General features: G+C 51.2%; 2 pseudogenes; both read left to right on the top strand.

Annotated features, from left to right (window-relative positions):
* Positions 1–363: 363 nt before the first annotated feature.
* On the top strand, positions 364–4,873 carry LOC129017769 (keratin, type I cytoskeletal 14-like; annotated as a pseudogene).
* Positions 4,874–15,148: 10,275 nt separating this feature from the next.
* LOC129017768 (keratin, type I cytoskeletal 9-like) lies at positions 15,149–21,683 on the top strand (annotated as a pseudogene).
* The last annotated feature ends 1,547 nt before the right edge of the window (positions 21,684–23,230 follow it).

The raw sequence follows: 23,230 nt of genomic DNA on the forward strand, positions 1-23,230 counted from the left end.
TCACCCTGGCTGAGCCCAGTGTGCAGGTTCCTGAGGGCTGGGACTCCCGGGACCCCATGGGAAAGTGTAGCCTGCAGGCCCACACATTCCCCTGTGAATCACGCCTGGCGGGACAAGAAAGACAAAAACACCCCAAACAATAAGTTTCCAGTAAAATATGACAGACATGATGAGGCGGAGGAGAGGAGGGACCTGGCTGGGAGTTGGCGCTAGCCTGTGGGTGATGAAAGCCAAGGGGAATGGAAAGTGCCAGGCCCACCCCCTACCCAGGAGTATAAAGCACTCGCATCTCTTTCCAATTTACCTGAGCACCTTCTCTTCACTCAGCCAACTGCTTGCTCACTCACCTCCCTCCTCGGCACCATGAGCACCTGCAGCCGCCAGTTCACCTCCTCCGGCTCCATGAAGGGCTCCTGCGGCATCGGGGGCAGCATCGGGGGCGGCTCCAGCCACATCTCCTCCGTCCTGGCCGGAGGGTCGTGCCGCGCCCCCAGCACCTACGGGGGCGGCCTGTCTGTCTCCTCCTCCCGCTTCTCCTCTGGGGGAGCCTGCGGGCTGGGGGGCGGCTATGGCGGTGGCTTCGGCAGTGGCAGCAGCTTTGGTAGTGGCTTTGGGGGAGGATATGGTGGTGGCCTTGGTGCTGGCTTCGGTGGTGTCTTGGGTGATGGCTTTGGTGGTGGCTTGGGTGGTGGCTTTGCTGGTGGTGATGGGCTTCTGGTGGGCAGTGAGAAGGTGACCATGCAGAACCTCAACGACAGCCTGGCCCCCTTCCTGGACAAGGTGTGTGCCCTGGAGGAGGCCAACGCTGACCTGGAGGTGAAGATCTGTGACTGGTACCAGAGGCAGCAGCCCAGTGAGATCAAAGACTACAGTCCCTACTTCAAGACCATCGAGGATCTAAGGAACAAGATGAGTGAATGGGCAGCAGAAGGTGCCATTCCAGCCAGCTCCTTCTGGGAACAATAGATTCCCCAGGACACTGACACCTTAAGATTTCTCTATAGGACAGAGCCCACCCCAGATCCCTTCTTTCAAGGTCTTGGATGCCCTAAGAGTTGATCAGTGAGAGGATGCTCTCTCTTCCCCAGCCTGCTCATCCGCTTCTGATCTCAAATCCTCAGATCAAGTGAGATCAGTGATTCCTGTCCTTACATTTTACAGAGGAAGCAGTTGAAGCTTCAACAGGTGCTGTGACCAGCTTCAGGTCACATAGCAAATTAATGGCAGAGCCAAGGCTGGGGCCCTTGTGTCCTACCTTCCAGCACAGGCGAGGAGCGAGGCTCTAATGGGACCAGGCAAGACATCCAAACCACTCATTAGCTCACTAGTCTGGGCTGTGGCTGCCACCACCCATAAGCCTTGGTACAGGCTGGTCCCTCCCCACAGCCAGGCAGGCATGGAGAGGCTGCAGAGATAATCAGTGTGGCCCCTTGATGTGCCCTGCACAAAGGGAGCCTGGCAGGCTTGTGCCCTGACTCCGGCCCCCTCCTCCCTGCTCCCACATCACCTAGGATCCCTCCCTGCGGGAGTCTGCTGGGCTCTAATGCCTTGCATGGATTAGGGAAATTCAATGATGAGGTGGGGAACTCCAGTCAGACTCAGGGGCCAATATATCTTATTCTTCCCTCGAGTCCTCTTTTCTAATCCCCTGTGCCAGTTGGGTTTTATCTCTTGAGAAAGTTCCATTTGAAGTCCCATGGCCCATGAGCTTGAAAAGGAATGTGCATCTCTGCAGAGGACTGGCAGGGCTGGCTGATGCAGAGAGAAGAGAGGCCAGCTCAGGAAGGAGGGCTAGGAAGCCTCAGATTATTCTCCTCACTTGGAGGTGGGGAACTTGAAGCCCCAAGACCCATTAGGTTTTGCAGCAAGTCAGTGGCAGAATTGCGACCAGAACTCCTGGGCTTTTGATTCTAAGCCCCGGGCTGCATCTACCCCCTCTGTTGACCATGAGTTAGCAAAGTCTTAGGACAGGCCTGGGGCACCTGTTTTCCTTTAGGCTGCTATGGTCAAATTTTGTGGGGGAAAAGGGGAATTCAGGCAAGAACATGAAGCAAGAGCTTAATGTAGGTGACAGTGAAGTCTGATTTGTGAAGTTCATTTGAAAAATTACCTGTGCCCTTTCCATCCTGCAGATCCTCATGGCCACAGTGGACAATGCCAACATCCTTCTGCAGATTGACAATGCCCATCTGGCCGCGGATGACTTCTGCACCAAGCGAGTTTGCAGTGGTGAGCCAGAACATCCACTGTCCCCAAAGTAGGGCATTTTTGGAGCAGTGTTTCCCAAATAGAACTAGCCTGTGCCAGAATAGCTGCATGAAATCTCCCTGCGGTGCTTATAAAAGAAAAAGACTCTTGGGCCCCACCCTTGGAGTTTTGATTCAGCTATTTATAGCAGGTTACCTGGGTGATTCTTGTCCACAGCCAGGTTTCAGAACCGCTTCTTCAGGAAGAGGCACTTTCCACTTCCCCAACTGCCCTTGAAGTATAGGAGGGAATCATAGTTGGAGGACTTATGCATTATTTGTTGGCTGAAGCTAGAAGTGCAACCCCCTCCTGAATTCTGCAGCAAAATGAACTGCCTTATCCCCAGGCCCCAGGAATGTTCATATCTGAGCAATCCATGGGCACTGTGTTCAACCATGCCATTTTCAAGATTGGCTCCTTAAACCACCCACAAGGCACCAGCTCTGGGAGAAGCTGCAGGGAGAAGAGAACAAAGCCCTCACTGTGGTCAGGATGGGTGTCTCATTCCTTTTCTCTGGGGTCATTCCAGGTATGAGACAGAGTTGAACCTGCGCATGAGTGTGGGGGCTGACATCAATGGCATGTGCCGGGTGCTGGGGTGCTGGACAAACTGACCCTGGCCAGAGCTGACCTGGAGATGCAGATTGAGAGCCTGAAGGAGGAGCTGGCCTAACTGAAGAAGAACCACAACGAGGTGAGAACTATATGGAAAAGCCAGCTTAAAAGAAGCGCAGGGAGACTGAGTATGGTGGTGCATGCCATAGTCCCAGCTACTTGGGAGGCTGAGATGGGAAGATCACTTGAAGACAGGAGTTTGAGTCCAGCCTGTGCAACAAAGCTAGACCCTGTCGAAAAAAAAAAAAAGACAGAGAGAGAGAGAAGGGAGAGTCGAGATAGAATTGTGACGGTGGGAGGGCAGTATTCAGGCCTGACTAAGGAACCCCAATCCACTGCCATGGTGGAACTTCTGACTATGGACTATCCCTGGCTGTGCAGGAGATGAATGCCCTGAGAGGCCAGGTGGGTGGAGATGTCAATGTGGAGATGGACGCTGCACCTGGTGTGGACCTGAGCAGCATTCTGAACGAGATGCGTGACCAGTATGAGAAGATGGCAGAGAAGAACCACAGGGATGCGGAGGAATGGTTCTTCACCAAGGTGGGTGTCATTTGAGGTGGAAGGAACCCAGACCACCTGCCTTCTGGGGCCTTCTGGTGTGAATGGCATTCTCTTTTTTGCAGACAGAGGAGCTGAACAGCGAGGTGGCCACCAACAGCGAGCTGGTGCAGAGCAGCAAGAGTGAGATTTCGGAGCTCTGGTGCACCATGCAGAACCTGGAGATTGAACTGCAGTCCCAGCTCAGCATGGTAGGAATAGTGCCAGGCCAAGTGGTGCGCTCAGGACTGGCAGGGAGAGAATGGCCACACTCACTAATCCTTGATTCCCTTTCCCTCCCTCACAGAAAGCATCCTTGGAGAACAGCCTGGAGGAGACCAAAGGTCACTACTTCATGCAGCTGGCCCAAATCCAGGAGATGATTGGCAGCATGGAGGAGCAGCTGGCCCAGCTCCACTGCGAGATGGAGCAGCAGAACCAGGAGTACAAGATCCTGCTGGACGTGAAGATGTGGCTGGAACAGGAGATCGCCACCTACCGCTGCCTGCTGGAGGGTGAGGATGCCCAGTGATTCTTGGCCCTCCCCCTAATCCACCCCCCCATGGCACTGTCACGGCCCCACCATGTATCTAATGATCCTGCCTTTTTCTGTCTTCACAGCCTCTCCTCCTCCCAGTTCTCCTCTGGATCGCAGTCATCCAGAGACCGGTAAGACCTTCATCCTTTGCAGACCTGGGCTCCAGGCCGCCCTCTGTACCCCAAGCAGGTCTAGGCATTGGCTAGGGGCTCCGTGAGGGGCTGAGCTCTAGTGATGTCACCCAGATTCCCTTGGGAACCTCCTTGGATGGAAGAAGCTATTTTCTAAACCCTCCTTAGGGCTAGGAGAGGCAGCCCCCACCTCTTACTTCTACCTGGTGTCTGTGGCAGATCCCATTGCTGTGGTGCTCAGCACCATGAACAGGGCCCTTGCAAGGCTCTTCCCACCAAGACCACTCTACTGGGTGAATATGGACAGAACCAGCCGGGTGTGAGCTCTTAGGAAGCTCTAATCTGAGGACAAAGACTCTGTCTCTGACCTTTGGGAGCCCTAGTCTGAAAGAAATGTGTTGACGGTATCAGTGCTTGGGCAACAGCAGGGAGTGAAGCAGTAATCAGGGGAGAGGGCAACGGGGAGACAGTTTGAGTTTCCTCACCTTCTTGGCCTCCTTACTCCTGATTAGTCCATTGTCTGTCCACCTCTGGTAACGTCCTCTTCCGGCCTCTTCCCCAGTGACCCCCTCCAGCCACCAAATCCTCACCAAGGTCATGGATATGCAGGATGGCAAGGTGGTGTCCACCCACAAGCAGGTCCTTCGCACCAAAAACTGAGGCTGCCCAGCCCCACTCAGGCCTAGGAGGCCCCCTGTGTGGACACAGATCCCACTGGAAGATCCCCTCTCCTGCCCCCTAAGCACTTCACACCTGGACCCTGCTTCACCCTCACCCCCTCCTGGCAATCAATACAGCTTCATTATCTGAGTTGCATAATTCTCACCTCTGTCTGGTCTTTGTTAGGAGTGGGGATGGGGAGAAAGTGGGAGAAGCATCTCTTTGGAGCTTGTCATAGCACCTGGCTATGGCCCCTGGGACTGGGAGAAAAGTCATATGGGTGGGTTGGGCTCAGGTCCCAGGATATCTTTCGCCATCTCAGAAGACAAAGATAGATGTGTGTACCAGGTCATATGGGGTGTCTCCTAGAGTAAGGAGGGATATTCATTCATTTCCTCACTCATTTTCATGTGTGTCCATTCATTCACCAGACATTGAGTGCCCCTATATCAGGCACTATGTTAGGTTAAGGATTCCTAATGTTTTTGTGATCAGGGATTCCTTGGAGAATATTGAAAGCTATAGATCTTTCCTTCTGCCCCCTACCTTCAAATAAGCATACATACATTTGCATACAATTTCATGGGGTTCAGGGGTCTCCTAGAACTCCTTACTGGAGGTCCATGAACCAAAGGTAGGAACTCAAGCTCTCCTGACAGTCTCATCTCCCTCCACCCCACCTGCTCTTGCCTCTGGTACTGGATCTAATCCTTCTTACACTTGGTTGACCTAGGGCAAGTTGATGACCATCTCCCAGCCTCAGCTTCCATTTCTGTAAAAGGGTCATAATGATAGTATCTACCTTATGGGCTTCTTGGGAGAATTCACTGGAAGAATGCCTTTAAGGCCTCCAGCACAGGGTCTGGCACAGTGCTGGCTCAAGGCATGGCTGTGCTGGCGATACTGGGTAAACTATTTCTAGGGCATGGTGATTATCCACCCACGATGAGAGCATTTTTAGAGGGTTTGGGAATAGACCTCTATTCTAACCCTGGCTCTGTTCTGTAACAGATGTGAGCTTGGAAAGTCTGAGTCTCAGTGTCTTTACTTGTATAGTAAGGATGCTGAGCCCTGCTTCTTGAGGTTGATACAAGAATCCGGTGAGAGACTATACCTTAAGACCCAAGACTGTATGAGCCTCCCATGGGTGGGGAATGCCTTTCCTTCTCTTTGAGGGGCTAGAAAAGGAGTGGGAAGGGAAGGAGCCTCACCCTAGTAAGTGGTGAAGATTCCAGAGGTGGATGGGGCTCACTGCCCCAAGCTAGGAAAGAGTTGACTAGCCCTGTGTCAGTTTCAACAGCTCATTCATCCAGCTGCCTGAAGAAAACTTGTAGGGGGAGTCAAGGGTAGGGAAGGGACTGAAAAAAGACTAAATTTGGGCAACGGATCTAAAAGCCTGAGCTTTTGAATCAGACTACTTGGGTTGGAGTCCTGGCTCCTATGCTGAATAACCTTGAAGAGTTTGGGCAAGGTACTGAACCCTACATTCCTCTTTCACAAGGTAGGGAATAAACACCTTTGCTGCACAAGGCTGATACCGGAGTGAATGACCTCATGCAGGCAATGAATTTGGCATTGTGTTTGGCACATAGTCAGCATCCTATAAATGGTAATGGGGTGAGTTATTAGGAAAAGGAATGAAGAGATATTGGTTTCTCTTGTTCTTACCTCCACCACAGGAAAAAGAGGACTGCTTTGTGTTTCTGATTTTGTCATCAGAAAGGGTTGACCTCGGGTGATCCCTGGGTGAGGATGGGCCATCCTGGAGGTGAAGTACTAGAGTTTCAGGGATACAGGGGACAACTCAGGAAGGAGGAAGGTTTGAGGGTGCTTCCTCAGAGAATGAGAAGAGGTGGGTTTGAGGTCCCTAGAGGGTACAGGACCCTAGTGTGGGGAGGGGCTTTGTGATACTCCTAGGGGTGTTGGATTCTGGTTCCTAAGGTTCCCAGTTGGGCAAAGAACCTCCTGCCCAAGTGTGGCAAAGAATCTTGGGAGTGACCCACATTTGAGAGGTCACATGAGCCTGGACAGAGAGCAAAATATGGCAAGAGTCACCAGTAGGGATGGAAGCCCAGAACGCCCTGAACTTCTTAAGAATCCCCAGGCACCTCTCTACCTTGGAGGCGGTGCCAGATTAAAGTCTCTGTGCCCAAAGGAGATCTGCTTTAGAGGAATATAGAAACCTGAGGTCTCTTAGACTGGGGTGAGGTGGGGCAAGCCTCCTCTCTGAGTGGTTGCCGTTACTGTTTGGAGGGAATACACAGGACACCTGGGCTTGCTTGTGGGTAAAAATGGCGGCTGGGACCACCTGGCTGAAAACAGGCTCAGAACCAGGAGAGGAGGAAGTCAAGCAGGGAGGCTGGGAGTTGGTCCAACCCTGTACTGTCAGACTCCAGAGGAAGAGGGCAGACAGGGCAGTGGCCCCAGGGGTCTCACATGGACTCCCCTCCTCCTGGGATTTCCTCACCGTACCTCACTGGGGAGGGGAGGGCCAGTGTTTGGATCCTGCTGATGAACAGGGCTCTTGTTCACAGAGCCTGGCAGCCACAAGCATCCAACTCAAGATATGAGCCCAGCAGCTCTGACAACAGCGACTGCCTTCCCTCAGCCTCTGCTCAGCTAAGCAACAGACCAGCAAAGTGATGAGTGGAAGCAGGTGGGATTGCGTCTCTGAGTCCTGGGGCTGGTCAGGTGACCTCTCTGGCTCCGCCTCTCTGTAAACCCTCTCTCCACCCTCCCGGCACTCAGAACTGGGCAGTGCTAGGTGAGCCACTGAGAAGCCTCCTCCAACCTCACCCTAGGGAGACTGGCTTGCTCCAGGTCCTACAGGCTGAAAGTGACAAAGTCCTGTCCATGCTCAGGCTTTGCCACGTCCTGGGTGGCTTTATTCCTGTTCCGTTCTTTCTCAGGGATGAGATAAAACCGAGAGACCCATGGGAGCAGTGTGCATTTTTCTTAGCTTACTCCATGGTTTTTGTTTTATGGTGTGGAACTGACCTTGAAATTCTCAATCCCCTTTATTTTTGGGAACTTTTTTTTATAGTGAAAAGATCTCTAATGTGTCCAGGGAACTCTATAGGCAGCAACTGGCAAATGTGCCTACCTAATCAGGCAAATGGCACTTCCCCAAGGCCACAGACAACCTGGCTTGGGTAATGTAGGCGACTATTCCTACAGGAAGACATCAGAGGAGGCAGCCCCAAGGAGGCCTGATCCCCAGGGGCTGGGGGGTCCCGATGTCCTGGTGGGACCCCAGGAGGTTCTCTGGCCCACCTCACTGAGCTTGGAGGCTGCTACAAAGGGGACAAAGGGATGTCAGGGATTTCCAGGGCGATGGACCGGCCTCAGGCAGGTGCAGGGCAGTCACCAGCTCCTCCTCCATTGCTGTTTGCTGAGCGCAAGCTTTCCCGACGGGGCTTCCCTCTGTGCCACTCTCAGCTGTAAGGCCAGGCCTGGGAAAGGAAGCCTTTTTCCTTTGAGGTGCTCTGATGAACTTTGGGGGTGACTTGGCATGAGAGAGAGGGCAAAAAGAGACACGCAGAAATAGAGAGAAACAAATGGATATAGAGTTGAGAGAGAGAGAGAGGGAAGGAGAGGGAGAGAGTCAGAGAGACAGAGCCAGGGAAAGAGAGGATAGTGAGGGCGCTGGGCCAGTGCTAGGCAGGGAGGAACACTCATTCATTCATTCATTCATTCATTCATTCATTCACACATACTTATCAAAACTTAAGTGTTGTAGGTGTAGGGGAGATGGGGTGAATTGAGACAGACTGAATAAAAAAAGAGACAACATGAGGAAGAAGCTAGAGAAGGACCCAGCGCATGTGTGGGGCTTGGGACAGAGAGCAGGAGCTCTGAGCCTGTGTCCACTGTAGCTCCTTCTCACTGGCGGACAAGCCCTGGCTCCACTCCCACCTTGTTTAGCTCTGTGACTGCGGCCAAGATACCCTCTCTGAGCCTCAATTTCCTCACCTGTAAAATGATTTAAAAATTAACACATACCTCCTAAAACAGTTGGTGAAGATTAAATTCGACAGTGCAGACAAAGCAACAAGGGTCTCGCCTGCAACACTGGAGGTTCCTTGATGGAAGGAACTATGATCCTCCAACCATCCAGTGTCCTCCCCAGGCCCCACAGGGACAGGTCTTTGATCTTAATCGGGGCTCAATAGGCCAGAGGGATGGGCAAATAATAAGCAACGGAGATGAGAACCCAAGTCGCCCAGACGGTCCATGGGGAAGTTGGGTGCAGCCACAGTGCCACCGACAGTCAGGACGATGTCCCACTATGTGCCAGACCCACACCAGCAGTTTTACAATATGAGGTCTTTTAAGCCTCACAACAACCTCATGAGGCCAGAACTATTTTTTTTTTTTTTTTTTTTTTTTTGAGACCAAGTCTCGCTCTGTCACACAGGCTGGAGTGCAGTGGCATGATCTGGGCTCACTACAACCTCAGCCTCCCAGGTTCAAGTGATTCTCCTGCCTCAGCCTCCCAAGTAGCTGGGATTACAGATGCCCACCACCATGCCCAGCTAATTTTTGTATTTTTAGTAGAGATGGGGTTTCACCATGTTGGCCAGGCTGGTCTCAAACTCCTGACCTCAGGTGATCCGACCACCTTGGCCTCCCAAAGTGCTGGGATTACGGGTGTGAGCCACTGTGCCTGGCCAAGGTCAGAACTATTTTTTTTTCCCATGGAAATCCTTTGCTTGACTCAACCCACTGCCCTTCAGCCACACAGGACTCCTGCCCTGGCAGTCACTTTGCTTGTTCCCACCTCAGGACATTTGCACATGCTGTATGCCCCTCCCCTTTTTCCTTCTCCTGGCTCACTTCTCCTCCCCCTTCACTCAAGTGTCTCTTTCTCAGGGAGAAGGTCACTGATGCCCCCAACCATGCCACACCCCTTACTATGTGCTCGCCATTCTCCCACCAACCATGCTCACCTCAGTTGTGAATTGCATGTTTATTTTTGCAGGTCTATTTTATCCCATAACTGTTCATCAAGATAAGGGCTTGCTCATTACTTTATCCCCAGCACTCAACCCAATGCCTGACACATAGTAGGTGCTCAATAAAGGATGAATCTGAATTTACAGTGAGGAAACAGGTTCAGAGAGGGGAAGCAACTTTCTCCAAATAAGTGGAAGAATCCGGCTTTACACTATGACCTGCCTGGCTCCGAAGCTGGTGCTCTCAGCCTCTCTGCTAGGTGTGTCCCAGCAGACACAAGCCTGGGGTGGCTAGACTCAGGTGGAGGCACCTATGCAGGCCCACTCCATCCCCTCACTGTGGTCTGATAGGGTCTGGATGGGCAGGGTGGTGGCAAGTGCCTATTGTATGAGAAAGAATGAGTGTTGACAGACAGGTGCAGGTACCCACAGCCCTGCATCAGTGGGCAGTGCACACCTGCCTAGATGGTTCATGGAGGCTCCAGGGAGGAGCTGTGACTCAGCGGGTGCTCCCTCTCCCAACAGCCAGCCACATGGACTCAGGTCCCTCCCTTGCCGCACCTGGGGATCAATGACAGACAGCAATGGGGAGTAAGTTGAGGGTGTGGGAAGCAAGAGGGCTCCCACGACCAGAGCAAAGCTGTCCTTGTGCTGCCTCCAGGTCCCCATGCCCCCAGTGGATGATACCTTTGCCTCTGGGGACACCTTGCAAGTGGGATCTTTGATTCCCTCTCTGTCCCTCTGTCTGCCTATCTGGGTCCTTGCAGGCCCTTCTCTCCTACTCCATCCACTCCCCAAGGGGAGGGCCTGCATTTGGGATGCTGGCACTGGGTCCAGGCTGCAGCCTTGCACGTTGGCTGGAGAGGCAGTGTTGATTCTTACTGGGCCTCAGGTGCCGGGGTGCCGTGGGCTTCATGGTTTCCATTCCCGGTTCATTCTTTGGAGAGTTCCCATGGGAGATGTTGAAGTTGGGGCTCAGAGGGCAGACCCTGAGCCCTGAGAGACTGGAAGAGTGAGCCATGTCACATGACCTAGAAGAAATCATTCAATCATTCACTCAGGCCGTGGCTGTCGGCCTTCCTCATCCCTGGCCCCATCTTGCCCAGTCTGCTTCCCATGCCAGGCAGAGAGCTTGAGAGAAGGGAAGAGATGGTGCCCTGCTGCAGCTAGGGCAAGACCCTCTATCTGGACCATAGGAGCTGCAAGCACAGCAAGCTCCTCTTTGTATTGGAACAAGGCCAGATGTGGGGAGAGGAGGGCCAGTGTGGCAGGGGCTACATGTGGGCAGCAGTTGGGCATTCATCTAGGGAGCCCTCTGTCTTTTTTTTTTTTTTTTGAGACAGAGTCTCCCTCTGTCACCCAGGCTGGAGTGCAGTGGCACCATCTCTGCTCACTGCAAGCTCCGCCTCCCAGGTTCATGCCATTCTCCTGCCTCAGCCTCCCAAGTAGCTGGGACTACAGGTGCCCACCACCAAGCCCAGCTAATTTTTTGTATTTTTAGTAGAGACGGGGTTTCACCATGTTAGCCAGGTTGGTCTCGAACTCCCGACCTCGTGATCTGCCCTCCTCGGCCTCCCAAAGTGCTGGGATTACAGGTGGAAGCCCTCTGCCTTTATGGCCCTTGGCAACAGTGCACGAAGGGGCTTCTCATGAGGAAACTGAGGCCAACTTTGAGCACCACACAGGCAGGGAGGATGAAACTGGCAGGTGGCCCAGCCCTGCCTGGCTGGGGAGCTACTGCGCTCTCCACCCCACAGTGGTCCTCATGCACAGCTCACTTTCCCTGGCAGCTGGGAGAAATTCTGAGGGATGAAGCCTGCTGCTTCGGGCTGAGTGAGGCTTAGGACAGGACTAGAGGGTGGGAAGTGGAGAAGGGGGGTGAGGACAGGGGTTGGTGTTTGGCACCAGGGCTGGAAACCAGGGCCATCTGTCAAGAGGCTTAGCTGGCCAGGGGTGCCCCAGCTGGGAGCTTCTGCTCAGTCAGGCGGGTCTCAGCTGTTCTTAGGATCTCCCAACACAGATACATTTGCAGATGACAGAGCAGGGTTCTGGAAGTGCCATTCTGCTAGCTCTCTCCAGGGTGGCCCATCCATAGCACCACCGACTTCCCCATCCAGCTCAGGGACCTGGGACCTGGGGCTTACATCCCGACCAGAGTGGTGGCATCAGCATGGGCATAGGGAAGAGGGTAACTTCCCAGGCTTTGGAACACATTGCGGCAGATTCTGGGTTTCCCAGCAGAACTTGGCAAAGACCTTGAATGGTTTAAAATCATTTAAGAAAGTAGAAGGGGAATCAATTATACCCACTAGCCTTGATCTAAGAGTCTTCCATATATTAACCATTCATAAAATGCCTTCAGTATTCTCTGAATATTGAATAAAAGAGAATTATATTCTCTTTTAATTTTCAAAACTTAAACTACCTGTTCAATTTTTAATTTAACATATTTTGTACCACCCATTTAAATATTTATTTAACACACTTGGGTAAATTAACTCACCTTTCATTTCAATAAATATATTTATAAAGGAAATCTTACATTACTACCAAAAAAGGAAAATCATAATCACTTGCCAGAAGCAGAAGGAAATGACATACAGAAATACCTAACTTCTAACTAGATGCTGTTACTTTCTAAAGGTGCTGAGCCCAAAGCTGGCTCTCTTTTTTTGAACAGGGTGATTGACAAGTGTGGTGGGGCAATTACAGAGGCCATAGTGTCCAAATGAGATCTCATCCTTGACTAATCAGAAGATTGAAAAATAGAAAAAGAGGCCAGGTGCAGTGGCTTATGCCTGTAATCCCAGCAATTTGGGAGGCTGAGACAGGAGGATAATTTGAGCCCAGGAGTTCAAGATCAGCCTGGGCAACATAGGGAAACCCCATCTTTATGGAAAAAAAAAATTAGCTGAGCATAGTGGTGTGTGCCTGTAGTCCCACCTACTTGGGAGGCCGAGGCTGGAGGATGGCTTGAGCCCAGGAGGTCAAGGCTGCATTGAGCTGTGATCATCCCACTGCACTCCAGCTTGGATGACAGAGTGAGACTCTGTCTCAAAACAAACAAACAAACAAACATGGAAAAAGGAAATCTTCTCTCCAAGTGCTTCAGTATTATGATGATGATGATGATTATTATTATTATTATTTTATTTATTTATTTTTTTGAGATGGAGTCTTGCTCTGTCGCCCAGGCTGGAGTGCAGTGGCATGGATCTCACCTCACTGCAACTTGTGCCTCCCGGGCTCAAGTGGTTCTCATGCCCCAACTTCCTGAGTAGCTAGGATTACAGGCGTGCGCCACCACGCCCGGCTAATTTTTTGTATTTTTAGTAGAGACGGGGCTTTGCCATGTTTCCCAGTCTGATCTCGAACTCCTGAGCTCAGGCAATCTGCCCGCCTCGGCTTCCCAAAGTGCTGGGATTACAGGCGTGGGTCACTGCGTCTGGCCACTTCAGTATTATTTAACAGTCATTGAGCATCAGTTAAAAGCCCCACAAGAAATACCAGTCATCTATGCCACCTAAACATGCAGGCCTTGCCTCTTTCAGGCCCTTGCTGACCATCCTGGCAAAGACATTTCCCTACCTTTAGCTCCTTTTCAGCAATGAGCATCTTTCTGGAATGACTGGTATCTTTCCTCCATCTCGTATGTGTTGGGATCCTACTTGGACCAGATGTGGCGCTGGGCACTGGGGCAAGTACAAGATGAGCAGGGGCAGGCTTAGAGGAGCTCTTGCTGCCAACAGAGAGAGGTTTCTTCTTTTTTTTGAGTACGTGAACTTTTATTCTTCATCAAGTGCTTCATAGAGCCATGGAGATCAGTGTGACACTATAATAGAGCACAGTACAAACCCAGGGGGCGAGAGTACAGGAAGACGGAGGAGAGGCACTCAGACGGATCACTGAAGATGAGTAGTTTTCTGTGTAGAAAAGATGGAGAGGGACATTTCAATTAGAGGTCATTGCAAGTCCTGAGTATTCTTAGAGGGAAGAAGGGCATTTGGGGAGCATTGTATGATTTTCTAGGGGGTCTGGGGGCTGGTGGGAGATGGGGCAGGAATGGAAAGATGGGGATGGGCCTAAGTGCCAGGAATGTGGACCTTATCTTGAGGGTGGAGGGAAACTGGTGAAGTGATGTTGTCAGACGTGGATTAGAAAGATCATTCTGGCTGCTGTGCAGGAAGAGTCAGAGGGATATGGGAGAGGCAGGGAGGGCAGTTAGAAGCTCATGGCTAAGGTCTGGGTGAGGGCAGAGTTGATGGGGAGTTAGGGGGCTGAATGATCAGAGACAGCCGAACATTTTTTGAGCATTTCTCACAAGTCTTTTACTAGGAGATGGACGAACTAGTCATATCAACCTTTATCAGAGGAGGAAACTGAGGCACAGAGTAGTTAAGTAACTTATCAAAGTCACACAGCTCATGAGCACGGAGCTGGATGGAGCTCAGGTAGGCACACCGGAGACCAGTGTGTTCTTCACCATTCTCTTCTGGCCTTGGTGACCAGAATATACGTCCAAGTTTCTGCCAGGAGCCGGGATAATTCACACATCTCTGTATCCCCTCCCGAGCTCTGTATGGGGTAGGCACTCAACCAAGGTCAATTCCACACTCCCTGCTGGGCCCTGCAAAAGGACCAGGACAGTCGAGTCACTTGCATTCCTGCTCAGAGGTCAGCTAGTGTCAGCACCACCTTGTTTATTTGGTCCACTTTCTTCTTCCGGCCCTTTGGGTGAACTCTGCACGCTGTCCTTGAGTGCCGGCGGGCATGGTCTTGGTGCCTCTCCATCTTTTGGCCATGCCAGTTGTCTCCTCATCAAACTGGAGTCTCCCAAGGGCAGAGCCTCAGTCTCCGCAGAAAGCCTTGAGGATCCTGAGAGCAAGGACTGGTTTTCATCCATTTGGAGCTCTATAAGGGCAGGAGCTGTGCCTCCCCCTCCTCTGTGATAACTCCTTAGTACCCTAGTTCCAGCTCAGCCCACAGTGGGCACAAGGTGGGAGCAAGGAGGGATGAGGGATGCAGACAGCAATGACCATCAATAGAGGAGGTAACTCTGCTCCTGGGAGTTTCTATCCCGAAGAGGCTAAGTCTCAGACCTGCTGTTGGGGCCAGCCGGAGACCAGACTCCAGGATCTAGGTCACCCCTGTGGCAGTAGAGCTGATTTATGGTGGCCCTGACAGCCTAATATCATCAAAATATCCCACACAATGGAGAGAAGCTGGGCCGCCCCCAGGCAGTCACCAAAGGACGCTGAGCCTGGGGCAGCCCGGCTGCCTCGTATCCCAGACCTCCCTCGGGTCTGTAGGGGGAGGCTGGCACAGAGCAAGGGTACACCCAGGTGTGCCACCTTCAGCTGGGAGTATAAGTAGGCAGCCCCAGGGACAGCTCTGTACCCTGCACTTGGGAGCCGGTAGCACTCCTATCACCGCTTCTCAACTCGTGAGCTACCAGCTGTGTCATGAGCTGCAGACAGTTCTCCTTGTCCTACTTGAGCCACAGCGGCCGGGGTGGTGGGGGTGGCATGGGCAGTGGGGGCAGCATAAGGTCTTCCTACAGCCACTGCAGCTCCTCAGGGGGTGGTGGAAGAGGGGGCCAATTCAGCTCTTCTAGTGGCTATGGTGGGGGAAGCTCTTGTGTCTATGGGAGGGGAGGTGGTGGCAGTTTTGGCTACAGCTATGGTGGAGGATCTGGGGGTGGTTTTAGTGCCAGTAGTTTAGGCGGTGGCTTTGGGGGTGGTTCCAGAGGTTTTGGTGGTGCTTCTGGAGGAGGCTATGGTAGTTCTGGGGGTTTTGGAGGTGGCTTTGGTTGTGGTTCTGGAGGTGGCTTTGGTGGTGGTTCTGGAGGTGGCTTTGGATGGCTATGGGGGTGGGTTTGGGGGCTTTGGGGGTGGTGCTGGAGGTGGTGATGGTGGTATTCTGACTGCTAATGAGAATAGCACCATGCAGGAACTCAATTCTCGGCTGGCCTCTTACTTGGGTAAGGTAAAGGCTCTAAGGAGGCCAACAATGACCTGGAGAATAAGATCCAGGATTGGTATGACAAGAAGGGACCTGCTGCTACCCAGAAGAACTACCCCTCTTATTATGACACTATTGATGATCTCAAGTACCAGGTAGGTGCAGGAAACCATCTCTGTCTCGGTCTCTGTCTCTTACATTCTTTATCTTCCAAAAAAGGTAAAATGCTAAACTCTAAGCTCAGATAATAGCCAGGGAATCCACCTTTTGGAAATGTACACTTTCATCAGAAACAAACTTGTGTTTGGTTTCTGGGGATCCCAGGATAGGACTTTGGCCTGTGCACTGAGCATTCATTTCTACTTCCTCAACTTTCAGAGTTTGGGCAGAGCAAAGAGGAGGCCTGGGTTAACATGAGCTGAGCTGGGACTGGATGTGGAACCTCCGTTAGGTCTGGTCTAAGTCAATACTCTCTCTTCCTTTGTACATCTCCTGGGCTTCTTTAGGAGTGTATCTTGATCTTTTAAAGTATTTTGGACCCGATTGTACATGTTGGTTATTCAAGTGATGGAGAGGATCCAGAACTGTGGGAATGGAAGCTATCTATCCATCCATCCATCCATCCATCCATCCATCCATCCATCCATCCATCCATCCATCCATCCATCCCTCCCTCCCTCCACCCACATGTCTATCTATCTATCCATTTATTCAGCCACTCAGTTCAGTGAGTGCCTACCCTCAGGGTTGCTTTGGGTAGACATAGTGATGTGCTAGACTTAGTTCTGGTGGAGCTCACAGTCTGGCTCATCAATATTCTCAGTGATTCCTCTTGTTTTAACTTCTGCATGTCTCTGGATGTGCTGTTTCTTCTACTCCAAACCTCTTCCATTTGTTTATTAATGTTACAACTTAGCCATCCTTCAGGGCCCAATTTAATTGCCAGCCACCTCCTTCCTGAAGTCTTTCTTGATCTCCCATTGCCATAATCCACCTCTCTTTTCCTTGAACTCTTTTAGGACACTTTTGACTTTGTAGTCAATGGTGGGCTCCTTGAGGAACAGGATGTCAGTAATCTCTAAATCCTACTATGTCCTTTGCAGTAGATCTTCAAATATTTGTTGAATGAATGAAGGCCACACCAAACATCTTCGCTGAAGGCTGGAAGGGGTCTGTGCCATGTCCCAGCTGTTGAAAGTTCCTCATTCCTCTTGAGAATCCTCCTGCATGGAATCCTCACTTCCTGTGGCTTTGCCTGGCCTCTTGCCCTCCCAGCAGTGGTCCACAGCATGATTTCATGGCTGTGTCCTTTTTTTTTCAGATTGTGGACCTGACAGTGGGCAACAATAAAACTCTTCTGGACATCAACAACACTCGCATGACACTGGATGACTTCAGGATAAAGTGAGTCCTGCTCCTCTTTTCCTCTCCTGTCATCAGCCCTTTCCCCCAAATCTCAGTGCTCTGGAGGTCCTGGTATGGCCTGGTTCCCTCTTGATTGTTTTCTACCCCTGGCTGGTCTGCAGGTTCGAGATGGAGCAAAACCTGCGGCAAGGAGTGGATGCTGACATCAATGGCCTGCGGCAGGTGCTGGACAATCTGACCATGGAGAAGTCTGACCTGGAGATGCGGTATGAGGCTCTGCAGGAGGAGCTGATGGCCCTCAAGAAGAATCATAAAGTGATAAGGTGCTGGGGCTTATGGCTTACTGGGGAGAGGGAGGAGCAGAAATACAGAGACAGCAGGGGAGCTTTGGAACATTGCCTGGGAGACACCCTCTCCTTTGCTCTTGAGGACACTTTCAGCTTCTCCTTGGCATCACCTGTGGTAGTGGGTGGGCTTTGGCTTCACAACTGTGTCCCCTTTTTGTACCCTGGGGGGACCAGAGGGAGAAATCTGAAAGGTGGTGCAGAGGGCTTTATCCCTGACCTCATCTCCCTTTCCTCCCTGGCAGGAGATGAGTCAGCTGACTGGGCAGAACAGTGGAGATGTCAATGTGGAGATAAACGTTGCTCCTGGCAAAGATCTCACCAAGACCCTCAAAGACATGCATCAGGAGTATGAGTAGCCCATTGCTAAGAACAGAAAGGACATCGAGAATCAATACAAGACTCAGGTGAGCAGAGTGGGCTGCCCATTCATCCTCCTCCCGTCCATCTATGCGTATCTCCATCCCTCCCTCCTCCCATTCCTTCATCCTCCTAGCTCTGCATCTCTCAGTGCAGCTGTCATTTATCCATCTTCCAATGGAAGTCATTCAACCATCTTCATTCACTGCATACAAACATCATTACAAAGTAGCTTCTCAGTGCCATGTTATATGTAAAGTATTGATGTCTCAGAGGTATTGATGTCTCAGATATGAGCCAAACAAGATTGCTGCCCTTGAGAAGCTCACAGTTTATTAGATGTGTGTGAACAAAAGCAGAATGTGAACAATTTAATCTAATGCTATGTATTGTAAGACTATAGGAGAGGGATACAGTGTGTCTCCCATACTGTACTGAGCTCCTTGGTGGTTCCCTTCCTCCTTGAGTCTCCAGTGCCTAGCCAGAGTCTGGCACATACATGAAGGCATGGTCTGTGGTGTGTGTGTGTGTGTGTGTGTGTGTGTGTGTGTGTGTGTGTATGTTTGAAAGGTGGGGGAAGTTTGGAATAAGGTTAGATTAGAAAGATGGTTGTGAGACAAAGTGTGAAGGGTCCTGCAACCTTGTTGAGAGGGAATGTCATGTTGAGAGGACTGGACAACCCTGCATGGCTGGAGGGTACCCAAAACTCAGAACGACTTGTCTTTGGCTTCAGATTAGCCTTGGCCCTGGAGGTGAAGCTCCTGGTGAATGGGGCCGAATGTCACCCACTGAAGCTCCTGGCCCAGCCTGGTGCTTACTGAGCCTTTGGTTTTGCAGATAACCCAGATCGAGCATGAAGTATCCAGTAGTGGTCAGGAGGTGCAGTCCAGTGCCAAGGAGGTGACCCAGCTCTGGCACAGTGTCCAGGAGTTGGAGATTGAGCTGCAGTCTCAGCTCAGCAAGGTTGGTAGTTCTGCTGTAGACCCTTTGCCAAGGTGGGGCACAGGAAGGCTTTGCAGCCCAGGAGTGGGAAGAAGAGGAGTTATAATGTCACATCCCTCTTAAAGCCTTCTCCTGACCCTTAGAAAGCTGCCCTGGAGAAGAGCTTGGAAGACATGAAGAACCGCTACTGTGGCCAGCTGCAGATGATCCAGGAGCAGATCAGTAACTTGGAGGCCCAGATCACTGAGGTCCGGCAAGAGATTGAGTGCCAGAATCAGGAATACAGCCTTCTGTTCAGCATTAAGATGCAGCTGGAGCAGGAAATCGAGACCTACTGCAACCTGCTTGAGGGAGGCCAGGAAGACTTGGAGGTGCTCCAGGATTCGGTGGAACCCCTGGGGGTCCTTAGGCCTCTGACACTACTTCTATGCCTCTGGATAGAGGCAGCTGGGGGAAGTTCTTATACACAGGGTCTTATGGGTTGAGGACTTCTTCATCCTGGGGGCGGGAGGGACCTCAGTGCATTTGGGCTTTGGGGAAGGGGGATGGTGACACTGAGAGAAGGAGCTGCCTCCCTGCTCCAGGGAGGGGAGGGCCCCACAGTCCCAGCTGGAGGCTCTCCCCTCCCAGCTATGGTGCCAGCCCAGACTCTGTCCTCTGCCTCCCAGGAAGGAAAACAGAAAGACTCATGTTTGGGTTCTGACTCTGTCCAGGTCCATCCTCATATATGTGTGTGTCGGCCACTAATTTTTTATTATTATTTTTTAAGACGGAGTCTCGCTCTGTCGCCCAGGCTGGATGGAGTGCAGTGGTGCAGCCTCTGCTCACTGCAAGCCCCGCCTCCCGGGTTCATACCATTCCCCTGCCTCAGCCTCTCCAAGTAGCTGGGACTACAGGCGCCCACCACCACGCCCCGGGTAATTTTTTGTATTTTTAGTAGAGATGGGTTTTCACCGTGGTCTCGATCTCCTGACCTCGTGATCTGCCTGCCTTGACCTCCCAAAGTGCTGGGATTACAAGCGTGAGCCACCGTGCCTGGCCTGGGCCGCTCATTTTAACTCTCTTGTTTTCTTTCTTTCTTAGTGAATCCTCCGAGCTGGAAAAATTGGCCTTGAGGGTAGCCAAGGAGGTCGAGAAGGAAGTGGAGGCAGTCATGGAAGAGGATCCAGGGGAGGAAGTGGAGGCAGCTATGGTGGAGGAAGTGGATCTGGAGGAGGAAATGGAGGTGACTATGGTGGAGGATGTGGGTCCAGGGGAGGAAGTGGAGGCAGCTATGGTGGAGGAAGTGGTTCTGGAGGAGGAAGTGGAGGTGGCTATGATGGAGGAAGTGGAGGTGGCCATAGCAGAGGAAGTGCAGGTGGCCATAGTGGAGGAAGTGGGGGCAACTATGGAGGAGGAAGTGGTTCTGGAGGAGGAAGTGGGGGTGGCTATGGTGGAGGAAGTGGGTCCAGGGGAGGAAGTGGAGGCAGCCATGGTGGAGGAAGTGGTTTTGGAGGTGAAAGTGGAGGCAGCTACAGAGGCGGTGAAGAAGGGAGTGGAAGTGGTGGTGGCTATGGAGGAGGAAGTGGAAAATCATCCCATTCCCAGTCTTCTTCCTCAAAATCTGGTGACCAAAATGAGACGAAAGGTAAGGGACAATCCTAGGTTGTTGGGTGGAGGGAGGCACAACTCTAGATTGTGGGGTGGAGAGTCAAGGTATCACTCTTTTTTTTCGAGTATTTTTGAATCTCTAGGGAATACAGATTCTGAATAGAGCTAGATGTTAGGGAAATCTCTAGTGAGGTGTCAGAGACAGGCCCTTGGTTCTGAATTGATCATTATTTTTGACAGAGCCTAGGATGAGGCTAGGACCAAATCTACACATGGCTGAGTCTCAGTCATAAAAATTGTGCATTATCATGACCCACCCTATGAGGTAGGTTTTATTATAATCCCCATTTTAAGGAAAATGAGGTTCAGAGAAAATAACTAGTTTGCTCAAAGTCATACAATCACAAATGAGGGGTTCAGCTCTGTGGGGCTTCACAGCCAGTACTTTCAACTCTCGTGAGGATGGGGGACCAGGATCAGCAACAGTTCAGGTGGAAAAGAGACTCAGGGATTTTAGTCAGTAGTTGGCTTGCACAAGTATTACATGATGCAACTGCCAAAAGGATGAACATAATCTAAATGTAAGAAAGACTCACACAGGTGAGTTGGTCTCTAGATCAGGGAAAATTTTCCCATGTACACATTGAATTTTATAAAATAGAAATGTAATATGAAATTATAGTAAAAGGCTGGGTAATATGACTGGGAATGTTTAGCTCAGAGAAGACTTGAGGTGCCTGGGAGCTGCCCTGCAGGGTGTCTGATGTGGTTTTGTGTGTCCAGTGGCACTGCAGGGCCATGGATGTACATCTAAGAGTGAGGCTGGGGCCGTCTTTTGCCTCAGTATCCAAATAATTGACTAACAAATCTGTTGAATGGAGGGGGCTGCCTCATAAGCCCCCCATCCTCAGACTTGGGGGTGCATCTGCCAGGTTTGCTGCAACAGAGATTCAGGAATTAGATGGGGATCAGTAGGTTGGGAGACCCCAGGGTCCTTCCCCCTCAGGATTCTCCAGCTCTTTGAGCTCTAGTGTCCTTGCTTTGAGTTTCCTCATCTTTCCCCAAGTCCCAACCTCTCTGCTCCTGCTTACAGTCCTCCCTTCTCCCCCTCATCTCCCTTCCATCTCTCCACAGGCTTCCTTTCATGATACTAGAGCCTCTGTAAACATCTCCTGCCCAGCCCCAGATGAGCATCCCCAGATGGGCAGACCCCCGATGAAGCCTGCTTATTGGATCCTGACATCAGGGATAGCTGGTGAGCCCCTGTGCCCATCTAGGACTGGACTGACTTGGCATATGTGCCTCTGGTTTTCCATCATCTTCCAACCCTGCTTGGCTTTGATCTTTGATGACTTCAGAGTTGGGGAGACAGACCTCTTTCTTCTCTCTGGCTTGGGGTGATCTCACACCCTGCATGATCTTGATTATAATAAAGCTTTCCTGCTGCAAATCAAACTCAGACTTTGACCCATTTGTTCTTTGGGATTAAGAAGGGATAGAGTGGGCAGGACACAGTAGCTCATGTTTGTAATCCTAGCACTTTGGGAGGCTGAGACAGGAGGATCACTTGAGGCCAGGAGTTCAAGACTAGCCTGAGCAACATAGTGAGAGCTGTCTTTACAAAAAATTTAAAAAAAAATTAGACAGGCATGGTTACGGGCACCTGTGGTCTCAGCTACTCAGGAGACTGAGATGGGAGGATTGCTTGGGCCCAGGAGTTGGAGGCTTCAGTGAGCTATGATCGCATCATTGCATTCCATCCTTGGTGACAGAATAAAGGGATAATCAATCTGTTATAAAGAGTGTGGGTTCACTTTTCTATTGGTTAACTTTTGCTTGTAACAAAGGAACCCACATTTAGTGGCTAAAAATAACAACCATTCATTTAGCTTACAGTTTTGCAGTTTAGACTGGGAAGCTCTGTTTCCCTTTATGCACCTATGTGGTTCACTGCAAGTCGGCCAGGTGGCTCTTCCTCTGGTAGTTGGCTGGATGCTGGTTGGGGTGATGAGGATGAATGGGGTCTGTGACTCCCATCCTCCAGCCAACTAGCTTGAGCAAGTGTTCCAAGATAATGAGCAGAAACATGCAAGGCCTCTTGAGGTTTAGGCTCAGAGAAGTCACTTTGGCTGTATTATATTGGCCAAGCAAGTCACAGCCTAGCCCAGATTCAAGAGCAGGGGAAATAGACTTCTCTTGAGGGGAGGAACTGCAAAGTCACATGGCAATGGGCATGGATATAGGGAGGGCAATAACTGAAGCAATGTTTTGCAAGCAATCTACCATAGTCTATTGGCATGTCGTGTGTTAGCTATGGAGGAAAACAAGACAAAAATCATGTGGTCTTTGCTTATAAGATTTCAAGTAAAACATATAGGCATAAATAAAGTCCTTCAAGGCAAAGTAAGGGACATTCCACAAGATATCAGCCAACAATATTCTCTAAAGATTCTGATAGTCAAAAATCCTTTTTATCGCTAGGGGCAAATAGCACCCCCTGCCTTCCCCAGCCTCCAGGCCTCCGACTCTTTCCCAGTGTGATGCCTCCAACACTGAACTGCTCCCTGAACTCCCTGCATTGTCTCACCTGGCCAAGCCATTTCCCACGGCTTTCCCTGTGCCAGAAACACCCACCACCTGAGCCCTTTTCTTCCCACTCCTCATTCTTCAAGTCTCAGGTTTTTGGAAGAACACTTTCTCCTTCCCTCCACCCCACCGCACGGGGAGCAGTGAGCGACTCCCACAAATTTTTTTTTTTTTTTTGAGACAGGGTCTCACTCTGTCACCCAGGCTGGAGTGCAGTGGTGTGATCATGGCTCACTGCAGCCTCAACCTCCTGGGCTCAGGTAATCCTCCCACCTCAGCCTCCCGAGTAGCTGGAACTATAGGCACACACCACCATGCCCTGATAGTTTTTTGTAGAGATGTTACCTAGGCTGATCTTGAACTCCTGGACTCAAGCAGCCCACCTGCCTCGACCTC

The sequence above is a fragment of the Pongo pygmaeus genome, chromosome 19 (assembly GCF_028885625.2).
Source record: "Pongo pygmaeus isolate AG05252 chromosome 19, NHGRI_mPonPyg2-v2.0_pri, whole genome shotgun sequence".
Taxonomy (NCBI): Eukaryota; Metazoa; Chordata; class Mammalia; order Primates; family Hominidae; genus Pongo; species Pongo pygmaeus.